At 33.1% G+C, this 3,915-nt stretch overlaps 1 long non-coding RNA gene across 1 annotated transcript; it reads left to right on the top strand.

Moving 5' to 3' along the window:
• The first annotated feature begins 877 nt into the window (after positions 1-877).
• On the top strand, positions 878-1,511 carry LOC140815069 (uncharacterized). The gene is made up of 3 exons (XR_012114250.1): positions 878-1,013; positions 1,096-1,176; positions 1,266-1,511. It is a non-coding gene; the product is annotated as an uncharacterized lncRNA (long non-coding RNA).
• The last annotated feature ends 2,404 nt before the right edge of the window (positions 1,512-3,915 follow it).

The following is a 3,915-nucleotide window of genomic DNA, read 5'->3' as shown; positions in this document are numbered from 1 at the left end:
CGTTTCGGGTCGGTAAGAGTTTGGTTACAATAGAAGTCACATGGAAGAAAATTATGTCGAATTTTGTGTTTGGGTCGCGCAGGGTTAGCACCGCAACAATGTATGTGGAGCATTGTAGCTAAGGGTGTAAACGAACCGAACACGTTCACGAACATTTCGAGCCGGTTCAAATAATATTTGGTTCGAATTCGAAATTATCGAATTCGAGCCGAACTCGAACACGTTCGAATATTTTTCGAATTGAATTCGAGCTAAAATTATATTGTTCGATTGTTCGCGAACTGTTCGCGAACCTTAGCATTATATTTAAAAAATAAATAAAATAATATTAAGTACATATAAATATATATATATATATATATATATATATATATATATATATATATATATATATATATATATATATATATATATATATATATATATATATATATATATATTACTCATGTATTGAGGTCCAACTTCCAAGACTTAGTCCAATTTTCAACACTCCAAATATCCAAGTATCAACGTTTGTTCAAAAGTCAAAACCCTAACAATTTGTTTCTCTCATCTTTCTCTCACCATTTCAAATCCGCCGCTGCTCATATTTCTTCTCTGCAAGATTCAAGATCTTCGCTGATAGTTCTCGACTTTTCTGTAATATCAGTTGCTTCATCATCGATTAAGGTATACACTTCCTCATTGGGGTTTTATTTTAGTTTTTTTTGTTTAAATACTGCATTTTTAACCATGGATCTTCGTCTTTTTCTCCATCCTCTTTGTGTTTGTGGTATTTGGTGAAATATATCAAGCTTCCACAACTCTATTGTGCATCATCTTTGGAGGTAATTTTATTTGAGTTCAAGTTTGTAGAACCCCGTAAATGCTAATAAATATAATTTTTTATTGTAGGATTTGAGGAGTTGAATATGATGAAATTATTTTGTTGAAGTTCAAATTGTTCAAGCTTATATGTTGCTTGATAATAGCCTTTTGATAGTTGAAGAGTGTTGATCTTTAAATTTTGGGAGGTAAACAATTATGTGTACTATCTTGTATTTTTTTTTTCTGTTTTTTATAAATAAATTTAACATGTGAATTTTCTGAATGCAGGTATTTAAGAAATGAATGGACTTTTGAACTATTTTGCTGAGGTTTGATAGTTAAATAGTGTTGATATTTAACTTTTGGAAGGTAAATAATTATATACATTATCTTTTTTCCCTATCATGTTTCCTGTATTTATGCAAATAAACAAAACATAAGAATTTTATTGTGTTCAGGTATTTGAGGAAGGATCTTCAAGTTTGGATGAAATGGCTTAACTGGAAATTTGATACATATTTTATTTGAAGAAAAATTGTAAATTGATGATTCAAAAGTGTAACGAAATCAAGGAGGACTAATATTTAATGGTTTGTTATACTTGTTTTTTGGTGTAGATAGGTGATACATTTTAATATTTTTGAATAACAATTGAGCAATGAAACAAACCACCATTTCTAGTAGTGATTCGAATTATTCGATTTAGTATTTGAAAAGTTCGAATCGAGTTCGAACTCGAGCCTCAGTTCGAATCGAGTTCGAATCAAAAATAATAAAAGTTCGAATTTCGAATCGAGCTTCGAATATGTTTATTCAGATTCGAGCTCCGAGCTCGAATACTGCAAACTTCTTAAAATTTGGTTCGATTCGATTCGTTTACAGCCCTAGTTGTAGCGCTAGTGCTTCGCACCTGCTAGCGCCGTGGCACTGGGATGTAGCGCCTAGGCACTTAACAAGCGCTACAGCGCTACACTTCAGGCGCCTAGGCGCTTGTCCGAGATTTTGAGGAGCTTTAGGTTTAAGTTCTATTGCCTCGTTTGGGTATTAATACGTCGGGGATGGTTAGATTAGATGTTACGAAGCTTGAATAAGAATCGTTGGATTATGGTTTAAGCGGGGTCCGTGTCTTCCATTGCTTGGGAAATTTTCATACTTCATATCAAGATTGTTTCGGGGTGGGTTCGGTGTCATGGTTTAATATGATGATTAAATATGGTCAAGTCCCGAGTGGTCTATAAAATCATAAGTTATTTAAATTACTTCGGTAGTGAGCACGATTGGTACGGTTAATTTATGGTATTTAAGTTGTATGAATAATGTGTGAGTATGTGCAGCAGTAGCCCAAGCAAGATCCAATGAAGCCCTCAATGCTATGTGAGTATGTTCGACGTGCAAAAAGAAAATGTTTTATGTTTTTTATGTATGCGAATTGTCTTGTGACCAATTATGTTACGGGTTTGGAAGCCGGAGAACTTGTATAGAGACCTCTCCACGTCGGTAAAGCATGACCGGGTTTTGATCAGGATCGGGAAGCGGTAAAGCGTAACCAGGGAACAATCCACCCAATAAAGCATGACCAGGGATCTTATGTATGTGGGAATGGACGTTCGGTCGAAAGGCTGTGATGATCCCTGCCAGCCCAGTACTGTGATTTAGTCTGATCAGGCGCATTATTTTATGGATCACGTGCTTTGAAACATATCTCTACGCAAAATGATGATGAGTATGCATGTTTAAGTATGTATGTTACAAGCACGTTTATGAAAAAGTTTATAAAATGAAGGCACATTTATGTTTATGTAAGTACGTTCAGAGTTTAAGTATGTATGTACTTTAAAATGCATGTGGTTTTACTATGTATTACTTGATATTCTCAGCTTATATATGTTGAGTCTTTAGACTCAACATACTTGATCGATGCAGGTGAGGAAGAGTACAAGGAGACGAGAGGGGGGGACCAGTTAATTGGCTTGGACTGCTGGGAGGCCTAACCCGAGGACCGCTTAAGTTTTCAAGAATTTTATACATGTTAAATTCATTTACTCTGATTTTAATGAAAATAATTCATGCTGTTTAAACAAGTTCCTTTTTGCAATCTCGTTTTGATTGTGACATTGTTGACACGAAAATAGTTTTTACTCGTTTATATTTCAAATATTTAATCAAGAATTTCATTTATATTGCATTTTGAAAGATTATTACTCATTTAAGAAAATTTTTTATTTTTCGCAAATTTTACGTAGTTTTAAAATACGATACGCTACAATTGATGTGTCAAATAATATCCTAGATTAATTGAATTTCATATTTAAGTTGTTTGGTACGCAATTCGTTTTTTTTTTTTTTTTTTTGCAAAAATCGGTTTATAGTTTAATCAATTCAGGATCGATTATTTTTTCGAGTTATCAATCGAATTATATAATTCCCAAAAAAGTATGAACATTGTTAAAATATTTCATTTACCATAACTTTAGATGATTTAGAAAATATATACATCGAGTTGTTTCAGGATCTAGACGCTTTTTATTTGTAATTCAGGATTTCCAACCATTGGATCAAGTCTAGTTGTTCAATCCGCTCAAGAGAACGCAAGTTGCAGATCATTTGTCTTCTGACCGTGGACAAGGATAAACCTCTATGGTCCAACCATACTGATCAGATATGAGAAAATAAAAATGGATATTTCAACTCAAGTTGTTCAATTATTACAAGTTCAAGAATGATTAGACAATATTCTATCAACTTTTGAATGACAGAAAAATTTCCTAAATCGTCTATGGTCTATCAGCTTTTTCTGAAGCTTGGAGTTAAGTCGCAAAAACAAATAATTATTAAATGGGGCTTCAATGTTATGTACGGTGGCTTAAAGAGACATGCCATTATGTCGTGTAACAAGAAAAGATGATCGTTGAAAAGAATTTTCGACTGTTGGATTTTTTCGGCTATAAATATGTAGATTTTAGATTGAAGAACAAGTTTAGTTGAATAAACTACAAGCTTATATCTTTCAAGTCTATATTCATTCAAGATTTCTGATAACTCTTAAAAGATCATACTTTCAGCTGCTCACTTAGCACACTTATATCAGAACATAGCATATCTTTCAAG

The sequence above is a fragment of the Primulina eburnea genome, chromosome 15 (assembly GCF_022965805.1).
Source record: "Primulina eburnea isolate SZY01 chromosome 15, ASM2296580v1, whole genome shotgun sequence".
NCBI lineage: Eukaryota > Viridiplantae > Streptophyta > Magnoliopsida > Lamiales > Gesneriaceae > Primulina > Primulina eburnea.
The sequence above is the reverse complement of the archived record's forward strand: the minus strand, read 5'-3'. Positions and strand labels throughout refer to the sequence as shown.